The sequence below is a fragment of the Ptychodera flava genome, chromosome 2 (genome assembly GCF_041260155.1).
Source record: "Ptychodera flava strain L36383 chromosome 2, AS_Pfla_20210202, whole genome shotgun sequence".
NCBI lineage: Eukaryota > Metazoa > Hemichordata > Enteropneusta > Ptychoderidae > Ptychodera > Ptychodera flava.
In genome coordinates, this window is record NC_091929.1 from 46,447,497 (window position 1) to 46,461,948 (window position 14,452).

Consider the following 14,452-nt stretch of genomic DNA (forward strand, 5'->3'; position numbering starts at 1 on the left):
TACTGTTTAATGCCTAGCTGATCCATTACTTGTTGAAAAATACCAGACATAAAGTTGGAGCCTTGATCGGACTGGACACATTTAGGGAGGCCGAATAAAGTGAAAAATTTGACTAAAGCTCTCACTATAGTCTTTGTCTTATGTTTCTCAGTGGTATGGCTTCTGGGAACCGAGTTGATGTACACATAATGTCAACATGTACTCATTTCCTGATCTTGTTTTTGGTGTGGCCCAGCACAGTCTATTAGTATCCTACTAAATGGTTCTTGAAATGCAGGAATTGGCTGTAAAGGGGCCTTTGGAATGGTCTGATTTGGCTTTCCTACCATTTGATATGTGTGACAAGTTTTACAGAAATGTGCTACATCCTGCCTGAGATTAGGCCAATAAAAGTGACTGAGAATTTTATGATAAGTTTTCCTGACTCCTAAGTGACCATCCCAGGGCGTTTCATGGGCCAGGCGCAATATTTCAGCATGATAGGGCTTTGGAACCACAATTTGATGTTTTATAGCCCTATCGTCATCAACCAAAACATCTGGAGGTCTCCATTTACGCATGAGAATACCAGATTTTGTATAATAGGAAACAGAGCTATCTGAAGTTTTACCTTCATCATCTACCCTGTCAAACAAAGACAAAATATTTGGGTCTTTGTGTTGTTCTGCAATGAGATTTGATCTAGAAAATGTCTGACTTTGGTCAGCAGAAGTTTTACTGGAAGTTTCAAATCCACAAGGGATAACGGAATGATCCGTGTCAAACACCTGACTGAGAAAGGTGTCATTTAAGTCAACATCTGTGACATTATTTTTGAGAGTATTTTGATTCTCAGAAGTTTTCTTTGACATGGCTCGAGTAATGGCACATGAAGGAAAAGGCCGGGAATTTCTTCCTCTATTGGCTCTGGATTCTGATCTAAACTAGGATTATCAGTCACAAGTGGGATTAGTAATGACCTTGTCCCCAGCAAGGTCGTTTCCAAGAAGAAGGTGAATCCCTTCAAAAGGCAAAAAAGGCCTAATAAAAAAGGCCGACTGGTTTGTGTGAGGCCTATCAGCTAGGGATGTTGCCGTGAGTGTGTGGGGGTTCGAATCCCATTTGGGTTATAGTAAATTTAGATATCTAAAGTCACAGGTCCAGAAACAAAGTCCGAAGACAAATAGACATTATGGAGAGGAACAGGAATAAAGTCATTGCAATCTACCCCCTTAATAAGAACTTTAGAACCTGAAAATGACTTTTCAGAAAACGGCAGGGTATCTGCCAACAAACGAGACTGGGACGCCCCGGTATCTCTTAAAATTTTGACAGGGGTAGTGGAAGAGAAATCACTAGAAAGTGATATAAAACCATCATGAATATATGTTTAGATTTAGGAATCTGAACGAGCAAGAAGAGTGCAACCTGTTCGATATCTTAGACGTCATTATTTTCTATGGGAAATCGAATTTTTTCCCAATATCTTAAATGAAAATACTCCTTGAAAAACCCGTTGGTTTACTTTGTTTCATTTCGCTAATATTTTTTGCAATATTTGAAATTACATAGTTCATCTAGTAACCTAAAAATTAATTTAATAGTTTTATTGTTAGGGTTTTCTCTTATTTTTAATAAATGACATGTTAACGATCGTTTGTGCCGTTGGCTGTGTTTTAACCTTTTTTTGTACGAGACTATTACTCTTATGTATTTTTGGAATTCCTCCGTATAATCCTTGAAAAAATATCATTAGGGAAAGGGCACCATATTGTTACGTGCAGAGAATACGAACAAAAGGGTGAACTCAGCAGTTTCCGTTTAAACAAAATTTATTACCAAAATAAAACTATTGCTAAGTTAGGGATAGAATACAAGCTCTAAAGTGTACAGACTACTTATCTCAGCTGGGACTGCAAAGCTCCAGTCTCAGAGTTGTAACAGTCAGTCGGATGAATGAACAGTCCTTCGGCTTGCAGGCTTGTAGTTGCACAAAGTCCACAGAGTAAATCCAGCGTTGGCAGTGAAGGTCTTGAAAAGTCTTGAGAATGACTACTGCTGGGTTTCCAAACACATGTAGTAACACACAAGAGACACGATCCAAAAAGTCGGACTGGAAGCTGTGCACGTCCCTTTTATACACATGCGCTTACATAAGAGCATATAAGAACAGTCTAGAACTTTATTGACATGCTAATTACTGTTCTAAAATTATCTCTCTTACACAACTAATCAACTTTCCAGAACATTCCAAACATGACTAATTGAATTCAAGGTTGTGAGGTCATCAAGGGCAGTGACCTTGAGAATGTTCTAGACTATTTGAACTCAGGTCATGATGAGTGTGGGGGAAATGACCTACATAACACACCCCTCTTCAAAAAAAAAAAATTCAAAGAAAAATCTTTCTTTTGCAAATGTAATCTTGAAAAGATTTAAGTACTCATTTTTTTTCTACTCTAAAGTAAAATTTCTTGAAAGTGAACAACAATAAACTCTAAATACGAGAGAGACAGTCTGCAATTAAGTAGTCTCTGCTTTGATATGTCTAATATCAAGATTAAACTCCTGTAACATTAAACTCCATCTTAGCAATCTCTGATTTTTGCCTTTAAATTTCTGCAGAAAACAAGAGGGTTGTGATCAATATAAACCACTATTGGCTGATTTGAAGAAGTAACATAAACTTCAAAATGCTGTAAAGCTAATATCAAAGATAAACACTCTTTTTCAATTGTAGAGTAGTTTCTCTGGGATTTGTTAAATTTGTGTGAAAAGTAGCAAACAGTTGAGCTGTCCCATGACTATCCTCTTGCAATTTGGTATTGGAAAACTTGAAATGGCACTGAATTTGGCATAAAGTATGCATGGCAAAGTCCAGTTATTTTTATTGAGTTCGATAAAGTCATTGTTCGGCAAATACTTGGCTTCCTCCTGGAGATATTCCGCTTTTGCAGGATTCAGTCCGTCTGGATGTTGTTCCACTGGATTACTGTCGCAGACATCTTCGTTGTGATAGGTGATGTTTGTCCTCGTTAGAATATCTTGGAACAAATGTTCATGGATTGGTTCTTTCAGCTGTTGTTGTTGTTCTGGCTGGATGTGTGCCAACTTTGTAGACTCCAGCTTCTCCAGGATTTCTAAGTTCTGAAGCTTGACCGAGCCCAGCTTTGAGTTTAGAGTATTTTCACTCAAGTCAGTTTCAGTATCACTATCTTCATAATGGTTTGAACTGACTGCACTGACAGGCTGAGTTATAGTAGGATTATCCCTATCCAAATATGGCTTAAGCATATTTATGTGACATAGCCGGTTTTTTTTTCGCCTGTCAGGTGTTATTATGATGTAATTTAAATCACTCAATTTCTTATCAATTAGGTATGGCCCAAAGTAACGAGCATGGAGTGGTTTGTCAGGAATTGGAAGTAGAACAAGAACTTTTTGACCTGGTTCAAACTTCCGTTTTGAGGTGTTTTTATCATGTTTGGTTTTCATTGACTGCTGAGATGACTCAAGATTTTCTCTGGCTAATTCACATGCTTTAGAGAGTTTTGTACGAAAATCTGACACATATTGTAAAATATTCAGACAATCACCATCGTCTGATAGGAATTTCTCTTTAACGAGCTTAAGTGGGCCATGGACTGTATGTCCAAATACAAGCTCAAATGGGCTAAAACCAAGAGACTCTTGAATTGACTCTCTAAAAGCAAAGAGCAGAAAATGAATTCCTTCATCCCACTGCTTCTCTGTGTCAAAACAGTAGGTCCTAATCATGTTTTTCAAAGTTTGATGAAATCGCTCAAGAGCACCCTGACTTTCTGGATGATAGGCGGATGACCTATACTGTTTAATGCCTAGCTGATCCATTACTTGTTGAAAAATACCAGACATAAAGTTGGAGCCTTGATCGGACTGGACACATTTAGGGAGGCCGAATAAAGTGAAAATTTGACTAAAGCTCTCACTATAGTCTTTGTCTTTATGTTTCTCAGTGGTATGGCTTCTGGGAACCGAGTTGATGTACACATAATTGTCAACATGTACTCATTTCCTGATCTTGTTTTTGGTGTGGCCCAGCACAGTCTATTAGTATCCTACTAAATGGTTCTTGAAATGCAGGAATTGGCTGTAAAGGGCCTTTGGAATGGTCTGATTTGGCTTTCTACCATTTGATATGTGTGACAAGTTTTACAGAAATGTGCTACATCCTGCCTGAGATTAGGCCAATAAAAGTGACTGAGAATTTTATGATAAGTTTTCCTGACTCCTAAGTGACCATCCCAGGGCGTTTCATGGGCCAGGCGCAATATTTCAGCATGATAGGGCTTTGGAACCACAATTTGATGTTTTATAGCCCTATCGTCATCAACCAAAACATCTGGAGGTCTCCATTTACGCATGAGAATACCAGATTTTGTATAATAGGAAACAGAGCTATCTGAAGTTTTACCTTCATCATCTACCCTGTCAAACAAAGACAAAATATTTGGGTCTTTGTGTTGTTCTGCAATGAGATTTGATCTAGAAAATGTCTGACTTTGGTCAGCAGAAGTTTTACTGGAAGTTTCAAATCCACAAGGGATAACGGAATGATCCGTGTCAAACACCTGACTGAGAAAGGTGTCATTTAAGTCAACATCTGTGACATTATTTTTGAGAGTATTTTGATTCTCAGAAGTTTTCTTTGACATGGCTCGAGTAATGGCACATGAAGGAAAAAGCCGGGAATTTCTTCCTCTATTGGCTCTGGATTCTGATCTAAACTAGGATTATCAGTCACAAGTGGGATTAGTAATGACCTTGTCCCCAGCAAGGTCGTTTCCAAGAAGAAGGTGAATCCCTTCAAAAGGCAAAAAAGGCCTAATAAAAAAGGCCGACTGGTTTTGTGTGAGGCCTATCAGCTAGGGGATGTTGCCGTGAGTGTGTGGGGGTTCGAATCCCATTTGGGTTATAGTAAATTTAGATATCTAAAGTCACAGGTCCAGAAACAAAGTCCGAAGACAAATAGACATTATGGAGAGGAACAGGAATAAAGTCATTGCAATCTACCCCTTAATAAGAACTTTAGAACCTGAAAATGACTTTTCAGAAAACGGCAGGGTATCTGCCAACAAACGAGACTGGGACGCCCCGGTATCTCTTAAATTTTGACAGGGGTAGTGGAAGAGAAATCACTAGAAAGTGATATAAAACCATCATGAATATATGTTTAGAATTTAGGAATCTGAACGAGCAAGAAGAGTGCAACCTGTTCGATATCTTAGACGTCATTATTTTCTATGGAAATCGAATTTTTTCCCAATATCTTAAATGAAAATACTCCTTGAAAAACCCGTTGGTTTACTTTGTTTCATTTCGCTAATATTTTTTGCAATATTTGAAATTACATAGTTCATCTAGTAACCTAAAAATTAATTTAATAGTTTTATTGTTAGGGTTTTCTCTTATTTTTAATAAATGACATGTTAACGATCGTTTGTGCCGTTGGCTGTGTTTTAACCTTTTTTTGTACGAGACTATTACTCTTATGTATTTTTGGAATTCCTCCGTATAATCCTTGAAAAAATATCATTAGGGAAAGGGCACCATATTGTTACGTGCAGAGAATACGAACAAAAGGGTGAACTCAGCAGTTTCCGTTTAAACAAAATTTATTACCAAAATAAAACTAATTGCTAAGTTAGGGATAGAATACAAGCTTTGAAGTGTACAGACTACTTATCTCAGCTGGGACTGCAAAGCTCCAGTCTCAGAGTTGTAACAGTCAGTCGGATGAATGAACAGTCCTTCGGCTTGCAGGCTTGTAGTTGCACAAAGTCCACAGAGTAAATCCAGCGTTGGCAGTGAAGGTCTTGAAAAGTCTTGAGAATGACTACTGCTGGGTTTCCAAACACATGTAGTAACACACAAGAGACACGATCCCAAAAGTCTGACTGGAAGCTGTGCACGTCCCTTTTATACACATGCGCTTACATAAGAGCATATAAGAACAGTCTAGAACTTTTATTGACATGCTAATTACTGTTCTAAAATTATCTCTCTTACACAACTAATCAACTTTCCAGAACATTCCAAACATGACTAATTGAATTCAAGGTTGTGAGGTCATCAAGGGCAGTGACCTTGAGAATGTTCTAGACTATTTGAACTCAGGTCATGATGAGTGTGGGGGAAATGACCTACATAACACACCCCCTCTTCAAAAAAAAAAAAATTCAAAGAAAAATCTTTCTTTTGCAAATGTAATCTTGAAAAAGATTTAAGTACTCATTTTTTTTTACTCTAAAGTAAAATTTCTTGAAAGTGAACAACAATAAACTCTAAATACGAGAGAGACAGTCTGCAATTAAATTGTCTCTGCCTTTGATATGTCTAATATCAAGATTAAACTCCTGTAACATTAAACTCCATCTTAGCAATCTCTGATTTTTGCCTTTAAATTTCTGCAGAAAAACAAGAGGGTTGTGATCAATATAAACCACTATTGGCTGATTTGAAGAAGTAACATAAACTTCAAAATGCTGTAAAGCTAATATCAAAGATAAACACTGTTTTTCAATTGTAGAGTAGTTTCTCTGGGATTTGTTAAATTTGTGTGAAAAGTAGCAAACAGGTTGAGCTGTCCCATGACTATCCTCTTGCAATTTTGTATTGGAAAACTTGAAATGGCACTGAATTTTGCATAAAGTATGCATGGCAAAGTCCTGTTATTTTATTGAGTTCGATAAAGTCATTGTTCGGCAAATACTTGGCTTCCTCCTGGAGATATTCCGCTTTTGCAGGATTCAGTCCGTCTGGATGTTGTTCCACTGGATTACTGTCGCAGACATCTTCGTTGTGATAGATGATGTTTGTCCTCGTTAGAATATCTTGGAACAAATGTTCATGGATTGGTTCTTTCAGCTGTTGTTGTTGTTCTGGCTGGAGGTGTGCCAACTTTGTAGACTCCAGCTTCTCCAGGATTTCTGAGTTCTGAAGCTTGACCGAGCCCAGCTTTGAGTTTAGAGTATTTTCACTCAAGTCAGTTTCAGTATCACTATCTCATAATGGTTTGAACTGACTGCACTGACAGGCTGAGTTATAGTAGGATTTCCCTATCCAAATATGGCTTAAGCATATTTATGTGACATAGCCGTTTTTTTTTTCGCCTGTCAGGTGTTATTATGATGTAATTTAAATCACTCAATTTCTTATCAATTAGGTATGGCCCAAAGTAACGAGCATGGAGTGGTTTGTCAGGAATTGGAAGTAGAACAAGAACTTTTTGACCTGGTTCAAACTTCCGTTTTGAGGTGTTTTTATCATGTTTGGTTTTCATTGACTGCTGAGATGACTCAAGATTTTCTCTGGCTAATTCACATGCTTTAGAGAGTTTTGTACGAAAATCTGACACATATTGTAAAATATTCAGACAATCATCATCGTCTGATAGGAATTTCTCTTTAACGAGCTTAAGTGGGCCATGGACTGTATGTCCAAATACAAGCTCAAATGGGCTAAAACCAAGAGACTCTTGAATTGACTCTCTAAAAGCAAGGGCAGAAAATGAATTCCTTCATCCCACTGCTTCTCTGTGTCAAAACAGTAGGTCCTAATCATGTTTTTCAAAGTTTGATGAAATCGCTCAAGAGCACCCTGACTTTCTGGATGATAGGCGGATGACCTATACTGTTTAATGCCTAGCTGATCCATTACTTGTTGAAAAATACCAGACATAAAGTTGGAGCCTTGATCGGACTGGACACATTTAGGGAGGCCAAATAAAGTGAAAAATTTGACTAAAGCTCTCACTATAGTCTTTGTCTTTATGTTTCTCAGTGGTATGGCTTCTGGGAACCGAGTTGATGTACACATAATTGTCAACATGTACTCATTTCCTGATCTTGTTTTTGGTGTGGCCCAGCACAGTCTATTAGTATCCTACTAAATGGTTCTTGAAATGCAGGAATTGGCTGTAAAGGGGCCTTTGGAATGGTCTGATTTGGCTTTCCTACCATTTGATATGTGTGACAAGTTTTACAGAAATGTGCTACATCCTGCCTGAGATTAGGCCAATAAAAGTGACTGAGAATTTTATGATAAGTTTTCCTGACTCCTAAGTGACCATCCCAGGGCGTTTCATGGGCCAGGCGCAATATTTCAGCATGATAGGGCTTTGGAACCACAATTTGATGTTTTATAGCCCTATCGTCATCAACCAAAACATCTGGAGGTCTCCATTTACGCATGAGAATACCAGATTTTGTATAATAGGAAACAGAGCTATCTGAAGTTTTACCTTCATCATCTACCCTGTCAAACAAAGAAAAATATTTGGGTCTTTGTGTTGTTCTGCAATGAGATTTGATCTAGAAAATGTCTGACTTTGGTCAGCAGAAGTTTTACTGGAAGTTTCAAATCCACAAGGGATAACGGAATGATCCGTGTCAAACACCTGACTGAGAAAGGTGTCATTTAAGTCAACATCTGTGACATTATTTTTGAGAGTATTTTGATTCTCAGAAGTTTTCTTTGACATGGCTCGAGTAATGGCACATGAAGGAAAAGCCCGGAATTTCTTCCTCTATTGGCTCTGGATTCTGATCTAAACTAGGATTATCAGTCACAAGTGGATTAGTAATGACCTTGTCCCCAGCAAGGTCGTTTCCAAGAAGAAGGTGAATCCCTTCAAAAGGCAAAAAGGCCTAATAAAAAGGCCGACTGGTTTTGTGTGAGGCCTATCAGCTAGGGGATGTTGCCGTGAGTGTGTGGGGGTTCGAATCCCATTTGGGTTTAGTAAATTTAGATATCTAAAGTCACAGGTCCAGAAACAAAGTCCGAAGACAAATAGACATTATGGAGAGGAACAGGAATAAAGTCATTGCAATCTACCCCCTTAATAAGAACTTTAGAACCTGAAAATGACTTTTCAGAAAACGGCAGGGTATCTGCCAACAAACGAGACTGGGACGCCCCGGTATCTCTTAAAATTTTGACAGGGGTAGTGGAAGAGAAATCACTAGAAAGTGATACAAAACCATCATGAATATATGGTTCGAAAATACCCATAATGCTATCTTGAGAAGAATTGACCTTGACCTCAATAATTGGGGATAAGAGGGGTTTGACCTCAGAAAATGTGTTGCACACATTATTAGACTCTAATTGAGTTGATGAAGAAATAAAGCCGGTGGGCTTAATTCCACTTTGACTTCACGTTTTCTTTTCAATTTGAAACAATCTGACATTAAATGGCCATCTTTCTTACAATAATTACAAGAAAGTGTACCGAACTGTTTGTCAGAAGGAGATTGAGACTTGGGATCGATGATTGGGAGTGTTACTTGAACTCTGTGAACTGTTGTCATTTGATTTCCTACTGTCCTTTGACAATTCTTGGATGAAAAGGAGGAGTTAAATTTACCTGCATTGTTTCTGTAGGAAAAGGACTGGGATGGTTTGCTGAGAAATGAAGATTTGTGGGTCAATGAATAATCATCGGCCAAACGTGCAGCAACCTCTAATGTATCTGCCTTTTGTTCATTGATAAACGTCTTGATGTCACTCCGAATGCACCTTTTAAATTCCTCAATCAAAACAAGCTGTCGTAATTTTTCATAATTCTGACTGACCTTTTCAGAAGAGCACCAACGATCAAACAGTTGTTCTTTTGTTCGAGCAAATTCAACATAAGTTATATCTTTTACCTTCTCACAATCCCTAAATTTCTGACGGTAAGCTTCAGGCACCAACTCGTAGCCCCTGAGAATTAATTCCTTCACAGAATCATAATTTGAAGCCTGCTCTACTGACAACTGAATGTAAATTTCTCTGGCTTTACCCACCAAAGCACTCTGCAAAAGCATAGACAAGGACTCCTTAGGCCAATTCAGACTCTGAGCAATTTTCTCAAAATGAAGGAAATATTTATCAACATCCTTTCTTGGAAAGGGGGAACTAACCTGAAATGCTTAGTGATGTCAAACTTGTCTGAAGAGAAGAATTTTCCTGACTGTCCAAGCTCTAAACGTTTTATTTCTACCTGTAATCGCTGTTCTTGTAATCTCAATTCTTTTTCTCTCTGTCTTTCTTCCATTTCTAATCTTTCCCTCATTTCCAATTCTCTTTCTTTCATTTGTAATTCTTTTTCTTTCTGTCTTTCTTCCATTGCTAACTTTTCACGTGCCAAATCTGCCTGTATTTCTAATTCTAATTTTTTGAGTTTGAAGGAAGACTCAGGCTCATAATCTTTTAAGGCAGACTCCTCAAAATGGCCAGAATTAACTAAATGTTTTGCAATCTTGAACTGTATTTCTCGCTTGCGCATAGATCTTTTGACATCTACTTTAAGGAAATTTGCCAGTGCTATGAGGTTGTCTTTTCTGAGGGAATTAAATGGGTCCTGATCAAGATCATCCATAAATTCGTCTGGCTTGAATTCCGCCATGATTAAATTTCGCTGAGCTCACAGTGTAGTAGTTTTGAAAAGGCTGTCAACATGTTGTCAAACGGCTCAAAATATTCTTACCCCGGACAAGCCCCCAATTTGTTACGTGCAGAGAAAACGAACAAAAGGGTGAACTCAGCAGTTTCCGTTTAAACAAAATTTATTACGAAAATAAAACTAATTGCTAAGTTAGGGATAGAATACAAGCTTTAAAGTGTACAGACTACTTATCTCAGCTGGGACGGCAAAGCTCCAGTCTCAGAGTTGTAACAGTCAGTCGGATGAATGAACAGTCCTTCGGCTTGCAGGCTTGTAGTTGCACAAAGTCCACAGAGTAAATCCAGCGTTGGCAGTGAAGGTCTTGAAAAGTCTTGAGAATGACTACTGCTGGGTTTCCAAACACATGTAGTAACACACAAGAGACACGATCAAAAAGTCGGACTGGAAGCTGTGCACGTCCCTTTTATACACATGCGCTTACATAAGAGCATATAAGAACAGTCTAGAACTTTTATTGACATGCTAATTACTGTTCTAAAATTATCTCTCTTACACAACTAATCAACTTTCCAGAACATTCCAAACATGACTAATTGAATTCAAGGTTGTGAGGTCATTAAGGGCAGTGACCTTGAGAATGTTCTAGACTAATTGAACTCAGGTCATGATGAGTGTGGGGGAAATGACCTACATAACAATATAAGGGAAGTAGAATCTGCAACACTTTTATCAATATTTAGCTGTGCATCGACAAAATTTGGCGAATTTTCAACATGACTTTGAACGTTGATTCAACTCTTTGCACACTTACGTGACGTAATAGCGGTGAAAAGCTAATATTATCCAAAATGGGATGCCTTTGGCCACACTGTATCGTTTAAACTACTCTGATATTCCATTTCATATTTACGTCAATGAGGAATTTGAATCGGCGAGAGTGTGGAACCTGTACGGTACTCTAAACGCCATTTTTGTCTATGGGCAATCGAGCTTATCACTACATCGTAAAGTGAAAAATATATGTGAAAAACCCGTTGGTTGAACTTTAAATTTTAGCTTTTATTCTTACAATATTTGAGATTACACATCTCATCAAGGTTAATTAGAACCCTATTTTTTTATCTTTTTGTTTCCCCCTCTTATTTTTATTATATGAGTTATTATTATTATTATTATTATTATTAATTATTATGAATCTTTATTTATTATTCTCGCTAATTCCATAGGTTTTTACAAATAAACCTCTCATGGAGGTCGATACACATAAAAACCCATTCCAACATGAAAAACAATTAGCAAAAAAGACATATGACATGAAAAAAACACAATCAAACGTTTTGAAAAATAACAACAACAAAGACAAAGACAAAACTTTTAAAGGCAAGCTAGAAATACAAAGATCAGTCTTCTAGAAACTGAGTAAATATAATAATTTTGACGAGCTTTTCCAAAAGTTTCTAACCTATCTAGTTCTCTACAATGAAGAGGTAAATTGTTAAAATATTTAGCACATGTGACTTCGAATGACTTTCTAAAAACTCAGTTCCCGCTCTGGCAATCCGCAAAAGATACTGATCAGCGGATCGTAAGCTTTTCGTTAAAGTCGATTGATATAGTCTGGTGCGAGCTTTTTCCGAGCTAAAAAAACAAGGATTAAACTATTTATTTTTTCTTTAAGGCTTAAAATTAACCATTGTAATCGGGAATAAATATCCTTTGCTGGCATAGTAGAATAAGTTCCCAAAATTAAACGAATGGCATATGTTTGAATATGCTCTAGAATCTCTATATTGATTACCAATGTAGAACCCCAAGCATTAGAACAATAAGAGTAACAAAGATACGGTAAAATATTTTCTAGAATGGAGAGTCAAATAATGCTTCACTCTCGATAAACGGTACAGCTTTGGCTTAACTTTAGATTCAATATAACATATGTGGTCAGACCATTCCAGGTTGTGATGCAACATGACACACAGTAGTTTTTTCAAACTTAACAAAATCAAAGTCAATGTTATTCATATAAACGGAAAGTGACTGCGTACTGAGGAGGCACCTATTTTGAGAAGATGTAATTAACAATGACTTTGATTTGTCCCCATTGATACACAATCAATTTTCGTCACACCAAATACTAATGATCGTAAGATGTTTGCTCAGTGCTGTCGCGATTTCAGGACCATCATTACCAGAAGTATGAAGTGTGGTATCATCAGCAAATATTGATTATTGAGAACGATTTAAATGAAGTGGTAAATCATTGACATACGTAATAAATAGCAGCATGAATAGTTTACCGTCGTTTGAGCTGTCGGGTGTGTTTTTACCTACTTTTGGTTATGAATGTTATCGTTTTGGTATTTTTGTAGTTTCTGCATGAAATTATTCCAAAAATACCATAGTGGAAAGGCACCATGTAAGGAAATCGACTCTACGACTCTTTCATCAATATGTAGCTGTGCAGTGAGGAAATTCGGCGAAATTTTAAACATGGCGAAAGTAATATACACTATTGTAAAACATAATGGGGGCCTCTAGTCCTTAAGAGGTCAATGGTCATTTTTGTATCTAAAAACTTCTGAAACTTTGAATTCGATTCCCCCACCCCATTAATCCGTACCTCTTAACCCTTGTCGACGTTTAAATCAGATTGCATTGTTATATTTTCATGAAATATTGTAACAGTAATGAAAGCTCTGACATACACTAGCCAGTTATTCAATTGTCTTTCACATCACTGTTTACCTATTCCGCATTTTTGTTTATTTGACGACTTTTTAGTCTATATATCCGATTTATTCAGGAGAACTCTAATGGAAGGTATAATTTCTGTGTTCTTATTAGATTACCCTCTTTATATAAAGTGTATAATGACAATGATAATAATCATCATCATCATAATCATGATCATCATCAGGATGATCATCATTATCATCTTCATTGTCTTCGTCGTCTTCTTCATCATCATCGTCATCATCATCTAAAATCGTTTATTTTATTGAATTACCTACGAAATTATTGAACGTGAAAAAGTAAAAAATAATAGAAAATAAAAAGAACCAGAAGATGTTCATGTATCATCCTTATACGTAGACCGAAATTTTCAAGTCTCACTTTTACTACCAAAGAATTTCCAAATCCCTCCCCTTAAATTGCTCGACCCAACCAATCCGTGTTGTAAATGCAGCCTTATAGGTGCCCTTTTCAATCCCAGGTTCTAGCATTAGCAAATGTGTCAATAGCCCATTTACAGTTTGTCATTCTTTTGTTTTCCATTGAATATTTAATCAAGTAAATAATATTTACATTATAGATAAATCTGATAATTGAATGGGGGCTTTAAGCGTGTAACTGAATATGAAAAGCCATTATTTGTGATATGTGTAATTTCAGCCGCATGTTACCTTGAAAGAATTGGTTTGTTTACCAAACTGATAAACTGTACATAACATTCATAGAAAATAAGGACTTAATATGTAATTATACAGTCAGTGTTTACAAGTACGAACACGAGCACCAAGGCAAAGTAGACTGTATTTTTTACGCTGACTTTAAATTTAATAATATTTGGCTTTGTACACGGTGCGACATTAAAAACAGAAATTCGTTTAATCACAAAATTAAATTCTGTGGTTGTTTAAAGCCTAGGAAAACGTTCTCTATTTATTTATTTTACAGAGCCCTTATCTGATATAACGGGAACAAGAACTTTTGATGGGCAAGATTCTTATAGTCAACGCTATCTGGAAAACCACAGTTTCCTAAAAAGTATGAACGTCTGTGTGATTCGTTCACTATACGACAGTCTATCTTGCCATCATATATAACAAAAGAATAAATAATGTAAACTTGTAATTTCTGACACTCTTATAACCCTAAATAAACTACAGTTAGGTCATATTTTTAATGGGAAGATAATGTACATAATGTGCAGTCATAATACTTACGTTGTCGATTCAATTGATATTCAATACATGCCATTAAGAATTCCTGGCGAATAAATTTTAGCGGTGATTTACCATTGTACTGGGAAACTTGATCTGG

General features: G+C 36.9%; 1 long non-coding RNA gene across 1 annotated transcript in view; it reads left to right on the top strand.

Annotated features, from left to right (window-relative positions):
• Positions 1-14,164, top strand: part of LOC139122508 (uncharacterized) — a 60,176-nt gene extending 46,012 nt beyond the window's left edge. Inside the window, exon 3 of the long non-coding RNA XR_011549492.1 lies at positions 14,087-14,164. This is a non-coding gene — a long non-coding RNA (uncharacterized lncRNA). The remainder of the gene's footprint in view (positions 1-14,086) is intronic.
• Positions 14,165-14,452: the final 288 nt, after the last annotated feature.